General features: G+C 44.3%; 1 protein-coding gene across 12 annotated transcripts in view; it reads right to left on the bottom strand.

Moving 5' to 3' along the window:
* HIVEP2 (HIVEP zinc finger 2) overlaps positions 1-10,878 on the bottom strand; it is a 192,209-nt gene extending 181,331 nt beyond the window's left edge. For 5 of the 12 annotated variants that reach the window (XM_059082974.2, XM_067010919.1, XM_067010921.1 and 2 more), the window contains exon 1: positions 9,976-10,878. The gene's annotated coding sequence lies outside the window, so the exon portion shown is untranslated. Of the gene's footprint in view, positions 1-9,286; positions 9,535-9,582; positions 9,750-9,975 lie in introns of those variants that run through there. The other 7 variants (XM_067010920.1, XM_067010922.1, XM_067010915.1 and 4 more) reach the window with 5 other exon arrangements.
* Between the last annotated feature and the right edge of the window lie 6,207 nt (positions 10,879-17,085).

A 17,085-nucleotide genomic window follows, 5' to 3' on the forward strand; every position in this document is an offset into this window, starting at 1 on the left:
CTGAGGGCCCAGGTTCAATTCCTGATAGGGGAACTAAGATCCCACAAGCTGTGCGGCACAGCCAAAAACCAAAAAAAACAAAACAAAAAAAACTAATGCTATAATATTTAGTCATGTAAAAACAGTACCTCTTCAAAAACTACCTTACTAAGTAAAATATATATATATAATAAATGGGATATTTTCATTATTGATTTAGTAAGATTTTGCAATGCTTCTGTAACTGTTATTTGGGTTGAGAGACCCAAGTAAAAAGTAGAAATTCCTAAAAACACTAGAAAGTAGTACAGTGGCTGAATATGCCATAAAAAGTTTCTAAATTAGTCCACTAGAAAGTAAACGCCCGAAGGATAGGGAATTTTTTTTTCACTATTTTGTTCACTGATGAATCCCCAGTGTCTAGAATAGCACTTTTTCCAGAGTTGGTGCTTAATAAGTTTTTGTTGAATTAATAAATGTTTGTTTAAAAGTCAGCAATCCCATATACACACTACCAAATGTAAAACCAAGAGCTAGTGGGAAGCAGCCGCATGGCACAGGGAGATCAGCTCCGTGCTTTGTGACCACCTAGAGGGGTGGGAGAGGGAGGGAGGGAGGGAGGGAGGGAGACGCAAGAGGGAAGACATATGGCGATATATGTATACGTATAGCGGATCCACTTTGTTGTACAGCAGAAACTAACACACCATTGTAAAGCAATTATACTCCAATAAAGAGGTTCAAACAAACAAACAAACAATAAAAGTCAGCAGTCCCACGAACAGTTTAGCTGGTCTCCTAAGAAAGCTCAAGGCCCCAGGGGTAAATACTGATTCTCTGGCTCTTGCAATTTACGAAGAAGTTCAAGTTGGGTAATTCCTGCCCCAAAGGCTATTTTTAGACCAAAAACTCCAGAAGGATGATCCACAGAGAACCAGAGAATTTAGTTCATTTCACTAGTGTAGCACTGGCTGAGCTAAAGGAAAAACACCCTGAACTTTAATTGCTATTTGCATTTATTAACTATTGAAAAACAAGTGCCTTCTGACTTCATTTCTTAAACCATTTCAATCAAATGTAAGTCTTTTATTGTCATTTCTTTTGATCTCACCTTTTCTTAATAATAATCATAGCTACACCAGGTATCAAACGTTTACTGTGTGCTCATTGAGATTGGTATACACATTCTCATAAAAACTTCACAATGGCTCTTAAACAGATATTATCATCTTCATTTTGTAACCTCGGAAAGGTAACCGACCTTCCTCAATTCCCCCAGCTGGTCATGGAGCTGGAATTCACCCAGTTCTGTCTGACTTCAAACCAGGCTCTTAACCCCTAGGGCTACCTGCGTTTCCCTCTGGCAGATGTGCATAAACTGTTGTGGAGAACCTTGTGCTAAGAGATAAAATGGTTGATGATTTTTTAAATTTTCGAAATAATTTTGATGTGTAAACAATTGCTTATGCTGCATGGAATGGTGAAAAGACCAAACGGTTTTGGAACCAAGTGGCCCTGAGTTCAAATCCTGCTTCACCACCAACTATCAAGAGTGTCCTTGCAAAAACCACTTAACCTTTCTGAGAATCCGTTTCCTTAAGTGTAACCATGGATATGGCAACAAATCTTCTCCGGTTTGTTACTGGAGAGTGCCTGGTCTGAAGCCTGCACAGACTAAGTGCTCTTCAAGCCTAAATTCCTTTCCTTCTAACGGATTTGCTAAATTGGCACTGTGGTGATTTTTTTAAGTGTTTAGTTCATCCTTGTAATACCATAATTACAGAATATAATGACACTGCATTCTCTGTAACTACAAAGTAGAATTTATAAACTGATAAAATATGAGTTGGAAGAGGCTTTAGAGGCCATCTGTTCCCATCCTTTCCATTTCCAAATCAAGTCCAGAGAGTTTAAAACGACCTGTTTCCAAGTTTTGACGGAAAGTTAATTGCAAAGACACAACTAGACCTTACCTCCTCCGCCCCCCGCTCCCACTATACCCCCCGTTTTTACCTCACATTACACAGGCATGGCAACGCATGTCACTGTCAGACAATTAAGCAGTATAAAATAACCTCAGTTTAATTGCATCCAATTAACAAGCCCAATTAGTGTTTCATATGTACACTATTAAACTAGTTGTCTGGCTTCCAAAAGAAATAAAACATGTTTCAAATGAATGTAGCATTTTAGTGAACAAAGCTGCTTACAATTTAAATTACCTTTCCTATAATCTTCTTTTTATGGAATTAGACCTAATCTCCATTTTAAAAGAAATACTTCCTGCGACCATCAGGATGAGAATTACTATGCTGTATTTTACGTATCAAAATTTTCTTCCTCACTGAATACATATGCTTTTCTCAGATTGGTATATGTGTGTGTTCATGTGCACACATGTGCCCATACACATATGCATGCCTACAGATCCCCAAGCAAATACAAATGAGGGTGTGTCTACATTTACCTACTGCCTAGTTTCAAAAGTCCCATCTATTTGTTAAGCTTCTGAAATTAAGTGAATCTGCCACAATGCAAATATAAGAGCTTTAGTGAGCTCCTGCTTTCTTTTTCAGAGAAAATGAAACCACCAAATAAATCTTTGTCAAAAAAAAAACACCGCTTTTCAAATACACTGCACTAGGCTATCCGTCCAGTATTGTCGTGAGTTAGGTACACTTGGATATCAAATAAAAAGCAGCATTCTAATGAACCATGAAATGAATCATCTATTCATTTCTTAAATATTTATACCTAAAAACACAAATACCTTTTAATTCTAAGTATAACCATTTTTATAAGTTGGTGTTTGATGGTCAACTTTCACTATTATATTTATGAGGATTTTCTGGAGTAAAAAGTTTTGTCGTAGGTTACAATAATAATGCAGCACTGTACTTAAAATGTAGTTCAGAGTGACAATCTGCCATATCTATTTGGCCATGTTTATCAAAATATTTTAATCGCTCTTGTTACTATTTTATAAGGTGCTTTAAAGAGGTCCACTAACAGGAGGAAAGAATTCCTATTGTTAGGCAGTAGTATCAATCTACTACCGAGTAGAAGTAAGAGGGTAGTTGCTTCTCTTTTGGGCGTTACAGAAATTTTACTGCCTCTTAGCTACCAAGATATCCATCTCACATACCCTTTAAAAAAATATTTAGTTATTTATTTGGCTGCTCCAGGTCTTAGTTGCAGTATCCCCTATACCTTTATAATCTTCCTAAAACATACATATTATAGCATCACTCTTCTACTCAAAAACCTTAAGTGAGGTCCAGCTTTCTTAGGAGGGCTATACAGCCTCACAGGATCTGGAACCAATATGCCCTCCAAGGCTCACCTTGTTCTTTCCCTCCCGTTACTTTAACTATTCCCCACGACTCCAGATCAAATTATGCTGGGGCCCTCCCTTGCCTTTTTGTTCACTGAAATTCTGCTCAACTTTCAAAGGCCCCCAATCAAAAAAATCACATCTTCCCATAAAGACTTCCTAATCTTTCTTGTTGGAAAAAAATATGCCTTCATTTATACACTGCTTTCACTTGTTTTGGGTTTCTGTTTGTTTGTTTGTGTTTTGTTTTGTTTTTTTGCTGTAGCTATATGATTCCATTTATTTAACATTATCAATGTGAAGAAATTACAGAGATGGAGGACAAATGAATTATTGTCTAGATTTAGGGATGGTGGGGAGGAAGGAGATAGGTATGATCTATATCCACACCTCCTCAAAGCAGCACAGGGAACATCTTTTAGTTCTGTTTCTTGATTGCAGGGTAGTTACATGAATCTATACCTGTGGTAACAAGACATAGGAGTATACATGTGCCATATAACAGTATCAATTTCTTTGCTTTGGTATAATACTCTCATTCTAGAAGGCAGCCACTGGGAAAAAAAACCAAGTGAAGAGTACATAGGACCTGTCTGTAGTATTTTTATAATTTTCTGTGACTCTATAATTAGTTCAAATAAAATCACTAGTAAGTTTTAATAAAGTTTTACTTAGAAGCCATATGCCTTCTCTAGACTGTAAAATTCTTGCAGTCAGGGATCTTTGTCCTTTTATTCTCTCAGTTATTTTTTCTGACCCCCAGTAGGACTCCACAGCCCAGGCTTGGGATTACTACATACCTTTTCTGCCACCTAAATAGAATTTTCTACATTATATAAATTTTAAAACAGGGAGCAAACAGTTAAATGATACAGCTGACAAAACGGAATATTAGTCCAAGGCTACATAAAGGAATGCTGTACTTCAAGAACCTCTTTTTTTCTATTCTTTGCCTTCATACTCTTTTGTATGTATTACACTGACTCCTCATCATATGGAAAGTAAAAAAAAAAAAAAAAAAAATCACATCCAAATTTCTCTAAACTTTCTGATATTTGCAAACATGTAGACAAATTATCTGGGGAATTGACTATTTTAGTAGCTATTTAGAATCATACGGTTCCAGCTCATGCAGGGCTCTAAAGATTAATCAGTTACTTCACAGAGTGACCTTGTAGAGACTTTTGAATTTGCAGTTATTCATTAACTGAATCAATGATGCTGGCCAATTTGGTTAACTGGAGCCCCAAATAATTATTTTTTAAAACCAATTATTTATTCCTAAAAAAAATTATCTGCAAATAATTATACAACTAAACCCCTCAAACTAATGTCAGCACATAAAATCATAACAAATTTCCAGGGGGGTCATTTATATGGAAGCATTGTGAAAAGACACATGCTATACATAAGCCTCCTCCAGCTTCTAGGCCCTGCCCCCCAAATTCCCTCTCCAACGATCAGTCTCTAACATGGCTAATAGTAGGGTCATCACCTGCCTTGATTTGCCAAGGACAGTCTCCATTTATGCCAAGTTAGATAATGATTCATGAGGTCAACGCGCCCACATGCCCTGGCCTCACCGTGCATTGCCTCTCTTGTTATGTGCCCTCCAGCCCCACTGGCTTGCTTTCAACTCCTCAAAACACTGTAAATCCCCCAACCTCAGCACATTTGCATCGTTTCTTCTTTGTACAATATTCTCCCTCTCCCCACCTACCTTTTGCTTCTCTTATTTATCCTGCAGTCTCAGCTCAAACATCACCTCCTCAGAGAGACCTCTTCCTCACTCCCAGACAGGGGTGGTAGACCCCTTGTTATACACTCCTTTACATTTCTTCCATAGTACTTATAACAAACCTCATGATTACTATCTGTCAGCCCCACTAGATTATAAGCTCTTTTCTGGTTTGGGTCATCATTATACCTTTGGTGTCTAGCACAAGGCCTGACCCATAGTAAATACTGGTTGAATGAATGGACGAATAAATTGCATTGATCATGACAACGAGGGCACCTGTCATAATACTCTGAAGAAAGGGCTAAGATTGGAAATGAGTGACAGGTCAAAAATGCTGGACGTCCCTGAGTACTTCCTGACCTTACATCCAACCATCTTGTGACAGAAGGGGTAGGTCAAACCCCACCTGCTTTCTGCCCAGAATTGTCTTAAGGCACACAAACATCATTTCCATCATTTCTCTCCAAAGCACTTTCTTCAAATATGTCAAATGGCCAGACTCCAAATTTGTAACTGTTAGGAAATCTAACATTATGGACGCTTGTAGGATAGATCACACGTCACAGTTAATACCCCACATGATGGGTAATGAGAGTATATGTTAAGATTAGCAGCGCATTATTTGACCCAGGACAACAGTGACACAAAATATCAAGCAGTTCTGATTCTATTCGAAATGCAGTGTTTAAGACGGTATAGTCCTATATCTAACTTCATGCTAATAGCCATGATCCACCTCAGAGAAACCAAAGATTGCACAGACCAAGTAAGCTGTGTCCCCTCCTTGTATATAAAGACCTGGGTGTTGCTTCACAGGAATAGACAAAATGCTGAAATATTTTTTCCAAATTATTTAGAGCCATCTCATAGCTACAAATACTGATTTATAACCTCCTTTTTGTTAGAGTTGCCATAAATAGCATAGAGAAAGCAATGCTTCTGATTGTGATCAAATATCAGGAACAAACAGAAAATTACATCACTTACAAAATTTGCTTCAAATAAGCACAGTCTTGTTTTCATAAAGTTTTCCCATTTTCCCTCCATCTTCTGTGTTCACCCACAACTTCAAACTTTGAGAAGACTCACTGGAACATTCACTATAGTTTTACTCAAGATTAATGAAGGCTCTGCCCCTGTGGTTACAGCAAAGCCATACACATGGTCTGAAGTTCCTTATGAAATCTGAAGTCCACTGAGTTGAGTTAGAAAACTGCCTCTGCTCCTTTCTATAATATCACTTAAAAAGGTGCAATACTTACCTACCAAGTTTTAGCCAAAATATGGGATTCACAATGAATTCATATATAAATACATTAACCAGAAGCATATCACAGGAATTGTCAGGTGGAGATTTAAATTGCGAACCATTTCTCCACCTACAATCCTACTGCATAGACCTACAGAACTACTGAATAGACCTACAGAGAGTTCCGCTGACGTTGACTATGAACCAAACATGAAAACAGTGTTTATTTGTGATAGACATAGGTGATTAGTTTGATCCACCATCACCTACCCAGTTGATCTTAGCCACCTTCCCCTTATTATAATCATTACCACATCAGGTATTAAATTATTCCGTCTTAACGGATTACACTTTGCACGCCAAATAACATTTTCTATAAGTCTTTAAAGCTACTTTTCGTATGTTGAAGCTTTCTGATTAATTTCAGCTAATTACTGATAACTCAAAAATCTAAAACCAACACAGAGTACATGTTATTTGTTGTTGCTACTTGTTGAAATAAGTCCTGCTTCAGAAAACAAAATTGGTAAATTCTTAAAGATTCTTCATTTTAGACTGAATCAGTGTAAAAGATTCAGCCTCATTTTTTGAACAGTGACAAAGTGCCAAAAGCTCAAGCAGACACATGTACCATTATTCCACAAGGAACACCTGCATACACGTTGTCTCTGTTTTGGTTTCATAGTAACAAGAACATTTGTAAACACATCTCATGTAAAAGGAGCCTGATCAACCAAAAGATTCTTCTGGCTAATCTTTCAATGTAGTCAAATAGCATGATTTCATTATGTGATAATATATACATAGTAAATTCACTTTTACATTCCATGTTTAAGAGAAATATAGACATGTTTTATCTATTCTAATGGTATTTTTCCAAAGACCTCCACAAGGATCTAACCAGTTAAAAATCACTTATATCTTAATTTGTAATATCATTAATATACTACCATTCTCAAAACTGTCCTCAAATCAATTTCACATCAGTTTAATCATAAATACCCTTACATAAATAAAAGCAGTCTCTAATAAAGCCAACCACAATCACCATCACAGAAATATAGTCACCAACAAGATTTTGTTTTATACCTGACCTATGTTCAAAGCAAGAAACTCAGACAATTTTCAAAAGATTCACCATTGTAATATAACATTTTTCTGTATATAAGAAATATACTACATTTCAAACCTAGTGGTCAAAAGGGATTATGACACTTGAAGCACACTATCATTAAGGTGATGTTGGTAAATCCCATTCACCTCAAAAGGAAAATGCACAGTTTTCATCTGGTACCATGACTTCTTGGTGTTCCACAGGAATTTTGTCTGAATAATGAAAATGACATGCATTTTACTCACGTGGAGAGCATTTCTGTCTTGATAAACTATTTGGCCTATATCCTAAAAATCAAAACCAATCTACTCATTACACAATCTTCTTGGTTAAAATTTTGCTTTGGCACTCTTACAAGGTGAAAAAGCACAGGACATTTGCAAATTCTAATACATATACGTGATATGGATATAATATATATAACATATACCTACACATAATATATATGCAAATATTTTTTACAACTTGATTTCCTCAAGGACAAATATCACCAAATATTACTATATCACTAGAGAAAATGTTTCTAATAAAGTTAAACTGCCTTTTTCTAGGAGGACAGATCATTGCAAACTTAATTAAAATGTATCTTACTAATATTTCAAGTAATTTCTGGGCTTGATTATGCACTACAGAAGAAACAACTGTACTGAAGAGAAAAAATCAATAGCCCTTGACTAGGGCTCTGAGCATGCTAGAAAAACACAGTTCTCTGTGACTTACCCAGGTTTAGCCTTTGGGGATGGGGGAGGGTACCAATATTAATTTGGAAGTAGACTGAATTATTTTTAAAATAGCAAAAAAAGAAAGGAGAAAAATCAGTTCAAATTTTCCACTATAATGAAAGTACCGGAAACGAGCCTTTTTATGTTCATTTTAGGCCTAAGTAACTGTGCAGAGAGTAAGGCTTTTGCAATGTCAGTTGCACACTCCGCTTCCTGTGCGAATTCAAAACCATTACAGGTGTCCTAAACCCTCCAGCGAAACCTGTTATCAGGGGATTCCTCCGGTCCCCTCAAAGCCATCCCCACTGCCCTCTACCCCGCACGTATTACTGCCCATCTCCTCCGAGTGAATTTATTAAGGACCCTCTCTCTTCTCTGCACTCCCGAGGTTAAAGTACCCACTTTTCTTCGGCGTAGCATGTAAAAGCTTTCCCATTAGAGAGGACTAGTTCCTGCGGTCCTTTTTACTTAGATGCTTTCAAGTCAGACAAGAGAAGAGCCACTTGAAGAAAACCCTCCTTCCCCCTCCTTTTCTCCCACTGGAGCCACGTCCCTGAAGGACAACACCGAGGGACACTTCCTGACCTTCTATCCCCTCACCCAGATTGGGCTGGGGTCGCATTTTCTCTTGTCCTCTACTGCACTGGATGTGTTATGTAAGAGGGACAGGACACGGGAGGCACATGCGTGAAAAGCGCACCGATCTGTGATAACAGCTGGGCTGGCAGAGCAGATCTGGAGTCTCCCCCACCAAATACGACAGACACCACACACACATCACCACCCCCATCCCCACCCCACCCCCGCCCAGCAGTGTTTTCCTGTCTCACCCCTACCAGTACCAGACGCTCAGAATGGAAAGGCGGGGGGAGGGGTGAAGGGAGGTGAGAGAGGAGGAGCTGCGGCAGCACATCTGCTTTGATAGCAGCCGGCAGAGCCGCCGCGGCAGAGAGCCCCTCGTTAACCCCCTTCCTGTGGCTGCACCACGTCATGGAACATTCCCGGAACGGGCCAACGTTCCACCCACTTCAGGGAACAGACATAAAGGCGCAGACCCAGCTCCCCACAGTGCACAGCCCAAACACACATGTCCCTTCCCGGTCCCCGGGCAGACGCACAGAGGAACACGCATGCAAACCGCCCCCACCCGTCTCCGCGCGCCCCCAGGCAGCCCGCCGAGCGGGGAGCCGCTCTGCGGCCGGTGCACCCGCAAGCCGAGGGCGCCTCCGCCTGAACCTTCCATCGAGTCAGTCCCCTCCTTCCTCGCTTCCTTCCTTCTCCCGTTCCTTCCTTCCTTCCTCGCTCGGGAGGAGAAAGGAGTCGCCGAAATGCCAACAGCCGGCTCCTGCGCTGCGCACGCTGGGCCGCAGGCCGGCGGCCCGGCCCTCCCGCCGCCCGGCCGCCCGCCCCCGGCCAGCGCCGCGCGGCCCCCTCCCCCGCTACCTGAAGACTGGCGGCCGGCGGCCGCGGCAGCCGCAGCGGTGGCCCGGCGGTGCACGCCGGTGCACGTCCCTCATTAGTAACCAGGCACATTCCTGCCTCCAGCGCTCCCGCGCCGCCCCCCTCCCCCCCCCAGGACCTTACGCAAAGCAGCGTCCCCTCATCTGCATAGCTCCTCGGCCAGGGTATTCCCCGCATTTCCCAACGCGCCGGACCCCCCTCCCGAGGTCTCCCCCATCCCCGCCCCCTCCGACCCTCACCCTCTGGACGCCCGCCCGAAGCCGGGGGCGCGCGGCGGGAGGGGCCGTGGGGTCCGGCGGAGGCGATTTCGTGTAAAGTGAAACGAGCTCCTAATACTAAAGGAGACAGGAAAAACACCGCGCCGAGGGCACTTACCGCGCCGAGGAACCTAGATTCCCGCCGCTCTGTTCGCTCGAATGGTCTGTCCGCCCTCCGCGCACCCCAAGGCTGCACCCAGCGCCCCAAAGTCGAGACGTGCAGGAATATGGTTAACTGGCCGGGAGACCCTCCAAGTTGCTCCGGGCTCCCGGGAGCTTCAACGTCCAGGACACAACTTGGCCAAGACTTGTGCCACAGTCACCGAAGATGTTCCTGTGCAGACCCTCCTCCGGCGGGGAGAGACAGCGCTCGGCGGCGCCCCGCTCGCCTCCTCTCCACCCCCTCACCTCCAGCCCGCCTCCCGCCGGCCGCCAGCCTCCGGGCCGCGAGCCCCTCGGGCGGCTGTCAGCTCCCGGCCGCCGCCGGGTGACAGGGGCGGGAGGAGGGCGCGACGCGGCGGCCCGAGCCCAAGCGGGCGAGGGGGATCCTCGCAGCAGCAGCGGCGGCCGCTCACCTGGAAAGTCACCGCTGAGAAGAAGGAGGAGGAGGAGGACGGTGAGGAGGACGGTGAGGAGGAGGAGGAAGAGGAGGAAGAGGAGGGAGAGGAGGAGGGGGAGGAAACCCCCCTGGTGCCCTTGTTCTCGCTGCCGCGGCGGCCGCTCCTCGCCAAGGCTGAGCGTGTCTGGTGGGGGGTGTCTGGTAGCATTTCCTTAAGGACAGAGGGAGGGCGGGCGCGGAGGGAGGGAAGCGATCCCGACCGCCTGCCCAGGCTCCTCTTCCCTTTATTTATTTTTCTGACACGGTACGGAGATGGGCCCGGGGCAGGGGCCACCGGGGTCGGGAGGGAGCCGCGAGGCCCGGGCCGCAGTAGTCTGCGTGCGGGAGCCGCAGCGGCCGCCTCCCCTCCCGGTCTGTGGACGCACCGGGTTATTCCTGGCAGCGCCTCCCCGAACAGAAGTTACTAGGAGGAGTGCGCGGCGAGGGCGGGCGGGGGGAGAGGCGGGGGGAGGGAGGGAGGGAGGAAGAGGGAGAGACTCAGCCAGCGACGTCATCGGATCCCCCAGCGCGTCCCAGGGAGGGAGGCTGAACCAGAAAAACCAGTCTGGAGCCGGCGAACGGAGAGGGTTGAGCGGCGTGCGGGGAGACTGGGGAGGGAGGCGACCGGGAGGGCAGGGCCGGGCCCTGCCAAGGCCACTCCGGGCGGGAAGATCGCGGCCGCGCTCCCGCTCGCTCCGGTCGGGGATCTTCCCGAAGAGCCGGTCTCTACTTGTCTTGCAAAAAATGAAACCCTTGGGCGTCTCTAGGAGCCTGAGAATTTCCTTTAGGGATGTGGAAACCTCCTCCCCCCACCCCCATCTTCCCCATTCCCCAGATGATAGTTCCCTGTCTTTATGACCCACGGAATTATAGAATAATTAGTATTTTGTCTTTACGATTTTGTCCGGGTACCTCTGATCCCTTTCCTCTCCCTCGCCCCCGCCTCTACTCACATTTATGCTATCGGTCAAGAAAAACAAAATCAGACTGTAGCTCCTGGCTGCGTTTCTGGAGCTTTGCAAAGTGTTTTAGTAGCCCTTCCCTTGCCCCTGCGGAAGCACGAACTTCTCACGCGCTCGAAATGCCCCCATTGCTTTCCCCGGGGTCACTCCTCAGGTCTCCCTGGGCGCACCCAGTTCGGGGAACGCGGCCCGCCCTCGCCGGGGTATTCAAATCGGCTCGGGCAGCGGCGCGGGGAGCAGCTGCCGGTTTCCTGGTGGGCCGCGCTGGGACCTGGGGCGAGCAGCCGCCTCCAGCCTGTGCGCTTCCCTTCCTCCGAAGGGACGCGAGTGAAATCACACCCAGAGCGGGGAGAGCGGGGCCAGAGGGCGGGGGAATCCCAGGCGAGTGGGGCCGGGGCGCTGGGCTTCCTCCCCGGCCCGGCGACACCCGGGGGACACCGGGGCTCCCTCGAGCCACTAGCCTGCCTGTGTGGACTCGTGTGCACCCTCGGGGGGAGGTTCCCGGGAGGCCGCTGCGGCCGGACCGCGGCGAGGGGCCGCCGGGCCGAGCGGACGCCCTGAGCGCCGCGTCCGGGTGGTCTCCGGGCCGGGCGGGGACCGCGCGCCGCCCCTCCCGGGCGCCCAAGCAGCCAAGCCGAGCGGAGCCGAGTGCCCGGGCGCCGCGGGCCGAAGCGGCCCTCCCCACCCAGCGGCCGCGCCGACGCCCTGCCCCGGGCGGAGTAAACAAGAGACGCGCAAGATTTGACCTGGCGCGACCCGGATTTCTGGCCGGGGTTCCCCCTGAGCAGGTGACTCCGTGGGAGGGGTGGAAATTAGTCTCTGGAATTCCGGGCCAAAGACATTCACTGTGGTTCTGCTTTTAAGGCAGGTATTTCACCGACAACTGCGGAATGTTTTGCATCTCGAGTTTCAGATTTCGCGGAAAGGGACCAAATGTCAAGGCATATCAAATATTCCTTTCCCTTTTCATTAAAAGCGAGTGCATTAAATGGACAACCCCTTTAATGACTGCGAGAATAGCACTGCCGGTTTCGTTTTTGTTTTGTTTTCATTTCGACCTATAATCAGTGTATTTCTGAGGTGCCCGAGCAATGGCGACATAGCAGTGAAGGGCGACTCTGCAAAATAAAGCGGTGATACATTTTTTTATCGATATTTTTTTTTTCAAAGGAGAAAAATCTGAACTATTTGAAATAAGTTGCACTGTGTCCTTTGAGATTGATCTCATTTAACTTCAGGGCCTACTTCCACTTAAACGGCTTCTCCTTTCATTGTATAAGTTCTTTAATATTCAGCCTTTCTTGACTTGAAGCAGCAATTAATAAAAACTCCCCCCTCATCATTTTCTCTTAAATGTACACCACTGCATATTTAAACATCCACTTAAAACGCAAAACGTGATTTTCGAAAATTTTTTTCACTTCCAAACCCACCTGCTACATACTCCCAGAGCCCATTTTATTTAATTGCTTAATAGAGAAGATTAAGCACTTTCTTTAAGAATCCAATTTCCCTTCAGCACACACAACAGCAGCTGCCCAAGCTCCCAGAAACTGAGCAAGGAAAGTAGCAAGCAGCGTTTTGCTTCACAAGAATAAATATTAGTTGAAATCTTAAATGCCTATTTTAAAGGACTAGATTAAGTGGTATAATGTGAATATTAGGATATTTAGGTAATTAATTTAAATACTTTTTTTAAAAAAAGCAAATAGACATCAGTTTTGATGACCTAAGACCCCTAAAGACAGTCATTAGTCAAACTTTGATTCTTACTGCCTTGTTCCAAAATCATCAAGCACTAAAGAAGATAGCCTGATTTGAGTTGCAGCACAAGTAAAAATATTTATGAATATGTGTAAACTAGGTGACATCCCCTCTGCTAGGAAGAATCACTGTCTTTAAGTAAAGGCATCCCTGTCTCCAGCCCCTAATGCTGAGACATGTCTGTCTAGTTGCTTATATTTAAGGGCAATATGGTAAGAGAAAAACTCCTCTCCCCAGAAAACTTCTTAAGTCAAAACCAAAACTGGCATTGGTAAACTGTGCACTCGGCCCTAAGGAGATCTATGGAAAGTGAGGCTGGCTGGAGCATAGCTGACCCCATCTAGGCACCCATATGGAGCATCACAACAAGGTAGGAACTTTCTTTTTATTACTTGTCTTTCTTATTACTCTTCAGTTTCAAAGGAAAGGGAAATCTGGTAATCTGGATTATGAGATATTAAGAAAGTAAAATAATTAATGTCCACATGGCAGTATGGAATTTTTACAGTCAGAAATCGCTTCGAACTGACAGCACTTACATTCAAAAAATATGCATTGAGTGCCTACTATGTGCTGAAGATACTTAAGATACATCAGTGAACACATGAAAGATCTCTGCTCTCCTGGAGCTTGTATCCTAGTGGGGGGAAAGGAGGTGGAGGAGGACCAGGATAGAAAATAGCCATAAGAAATAAATGGTAGAGAACTTCGGAAGATAAAAAGAATTACAGGGAAAAGCAAAAATAGGGTAAAGGATATGTGTGGGGTGGGAGGTGTGTTTCTGTATTAAATAGGAATGTCAGAATAAGACTCATTGAGAAGTGACATTCCTGCCAAGGCGTGAAGGAAATGATTTAGCAGTGGACAGACCTGGAATAAAGAACCTTTCAGGTAGAGGGACCAGCTAAGATAAAGCTCTAAGACCAGAGCAAGCCTGGCATGTTGTGGACCTTAAGAGAAACAGTGTGATGGGAACAGATGTGACAGCCAGTGAATAGAACAGCCTCCCAGGCCACCGTAAGGACTTTTCTCATTCAGGAAAAAGCTTGACAAAGGACAGATTTATGGCCATGGCCATCCAATCCCACTGAACCTGAATCTTTGTGGGCCTGGGAATCTGCATTTTAACAGATAATGCAGTTGATACTTATCCATTCTAAAGCTTAAGACCTACTGCCACAGAGCACGGAAGCTGATACACCCAGGCAGGAGAACTGGGTACCAGGAGCCGTTGTACATAAAGCTTCCAGGACCAGGCAAGGCCATGTTACTAATCAGGACTCTTTCAGTTGGCAAGTTTCAATCCTCACCTCAAATTAGCTTAATGAAAGTGACTTCACTGACTCACACAACTAGAATTTCACAGACTAAATTCCAACTCAGTGGGATTCTGAGGCTCAAATGATGTTACCCTGGTTCAGTCATTTCTCCTCTCACAGCTCTTTGTGTCTCTCTGCTTCAGTTCTCTCTGCAGACAAACATTCTGCAGGGTGGTGGCAGCAGTCCCAGATTATTGTTTTCCTAGGTTAGCAACCCCAGTAGGAAAAGACCTTCCCAGATAGTTCAGGCAGCCTTAGTCGTCAAGTCCTTGCACCTGAACCAATCACGGAGCTCTGGGTGATAGGATGATCTGATTGGTCATATCTTTCCCTGGAGTGGGGATGTGGTCCTCATGGAAAAATAAGTTCCCAAAGGAAAGAAGAGGAGTTAGGTATTGGGGGTTGGAGGGGTCCACTAGTTTCCTTAAGTCTTTGGCCTTGGTTTCTCTATTTTTTTAAGTAAGGAAGTGGGTCAAGATGATGTGGCTGATTCCTTATGACTATACATTCTATATAAATCTCTGTAATAAATACCTCCACAAAACCGTGCAAAATGAATTAACTGGCATGCCATTCCCTCAGATAAATTTATAGAAAAGGTTTGCGATACTGGCAGCTATTAACATTGCAAAACTGGACTATACTTCCCTTATTTAAACGAAATGTGTTCCTGGAACAAGTGGTGGCTGAACATCACAACCACGTTCCAACTCTGTTTCTACTCGCCTCCAGATTATGTGAGTTTAAGTACGCTTCTTCCTCTCAGCATCCAATAATCGTGGCCTCTTGATTTCTTTGTGGTCACCTGGGGTACAGAGCAAGGAATCTTGCTCTACACAAATGTATCTATAAAATGCCAGACCCTGTTTGGCATGAGCAAAAAACTTTTTTTCTAATAATATGGCCCTATTTGGGGAAACTACTCCAAATCAGAAAGGATGTGGAAACTATGATGTAGTTCAAACTCTGGGCAGCCTCTGAATGAAATGCTATTTTCTTTAGAATTATAGTAGCCGCCTTCGACATTATGAGGTATATAACTAGTATTTAATATGTCCTATAAATGTCTTCAGTGTTCTTCAGGGTAATTGGGATCTGAAAAGATTTGGTTAGGATCCAAACACATACACATTCTGTATTTTAGCTCAGTGTTTTTTTTAAAAAAAAGAAAATGCCACACATCAAAAAGTGTTTACATTGTTGGACAAACCAAATCGGTTCTCAAAAAATGACTGTCGCTTATGAAAAGTAATTATTCAGTAGCTCTAAAACAGACCACCTGAATGCTTATGACCAAGAAGGAAATCAGACTGTATCTAGTATTTACATTAGACACCAGTTTCATAATCACTGACTTGTGTGAAAACTGGTGCAGAAATTCTGTAAACTCTTTGCTGTTTTGGATACCTGCTTTTTGTTCTGTTTTGTAAAAATGATAAACTTCAGAAAATAAAATGTCAGTATTGAATAAAAAAATATATATATCAATAAAATACTAAAGGGGTACCTGCTATGGGGTTCTGATGAATAAATGGATTATAGCCTTGGGTCTCAGTAAAGAGGCATGATTTAGAACTGCCTTCTAATGGATCTCCCACTTCCTACTCATCTACTTTAATTGGTATATGGAGAAAAATTAAGCAGAATCATGATTTGTGTGGTGTGAAGAAGACTTAGGTCTCCAAAAATTAGTTGAAGAAAAGAATCTTGAGGGAGAATCAGCCTGTCTGTTGAATTGTTACTAGGATACAAACCACTGTAATGCATACCAGTCTCTTTATCCCACTATAACCTCCTTTGGCTGGGGAGTGGAAGGAGGGGGTGGTAATTAAGGACCAATCAGCTAAAGCCAGACTTATTGAGTGAGACTCAAGGTGACATCTGTTAGGATGAAGGATAAAGCTCTGGTCCTCCTGCCTTTCGCAGGGTGGGTGGAGCCCAGAGATATCCAACCAACCACATGTCACCCCACACTCCAGAGTTTCTCTAGGTATTTTCCAAAGACCACCTGTAGCAACATTTCTTGAAATGCTTATTTAAAAGTCTGGGCTGTCCCCTAAACTTACAAATCAGAATCCTCAAGGCTAGGCCTGGGAAACTCCTGAGTGGATAAGAGTCCCTGACTCCTATTCTCTTTTAAGCTTGAGAACCACTGCTTTACACTTTACCCCTGAGACTGATCTGGGGCTGGCTGGCTGCCTGAGAACCCCCTTCTCCCCTGTTTATCACATTCTTCAGGTTTCATGTGATCCCTTTTGACAAGTTGGCCCTTTTTATTCTTCAAAGACATTCTCGTGGATCTTATTTTAACCAGATTTCATCTTTGTAAAAATATGTTCGAAAAGAAAAGGCCCCAGTGAATAAACCAGCCCTGGGGATGGGAAGGATGGAGAGCGGATGAAGGCATGCTGGAGAACAGAATTAGGAATGCACAGGGGAGAAAAGGATGAGGGAGAGTTTAGTTGATGGGGATGAGCAAGATGCAAACAAACTTTGATGATTTTCTGGTTTAGCTTTGGACTAGCTACGTCCACAGTTTCTGGAAGGGTACTGCACATTTCAGCAGTCCAAGCTGCTAGGGAAAC

The sequence above is a fragment of the Kogia breviceps genome, chromosome 13 (assembly GCF_026419965.1).
Source record: "Kogia breviceps isolate mKogBre1 chromosome 13, mKogBre1 haplotype 1, whole genome shotgun sequence".
Lineage (NCBI taxonomy): Eukaryota > Metazoa > Chordata > Mammalia > Artiodactyla > Physeteridae > Kogia > Kogia breviceps.